This window comes from Corvus brachyrhynchos, unplaced genomic scaffold, assembly GCF_000691975.1.
Source record: "Corvus brachyrhynchos isolate BGI_N302 unplaced genomic scaffold, ASM69197v1 scaffold200, whole genome shotgun sequence".
Classification (NCBI taxonomy): Eukaryota; Metazoa; Chordata; class Aves; order Passeriformes; family Corvidae; genus Corvus; species Corvus brachyrhynchos.
Genome location: NW_008236184.1, coordinates 4,870,441 through 4,870,810, shown reverse-complemented (window position 1 = coordinate 4,870,810; position 370 = coordinate 4,870,441).

Here is a 370-nt window from a genome sequence, read left to right as displayed (position 1 = left end):
CGGACGCGGCGTTGCCGTGTTTTAGGAACGCTCTAAGCACGGACAGAGTCAGGCCGAGAAAGGAGATGTTGTTTATTCTGCGCACGGTGCATGGGGGAGGTGTTTCACAAATCACGCACGGCAGGGAGTAAAAATCGGGAGAATTTATACACTGAAGTTTACATGAACCCGCCTATCTGCCTGAGAACATCTATTTGCGTTTAAAAGAGGGGCTGAAGGTGAAAATGGTGCCATGGGGGTCCATCTGCAAGAGAGATCAGAGGAAGGGACAGGGGCAGAGAAAAGATACAGAGACTTCAGCTTAAAGAACATTTTGCTTAAAGACGCGAGCGGCAGTCGCGGTGCCTGCTGGGAGTTGTATCGCGGCTCG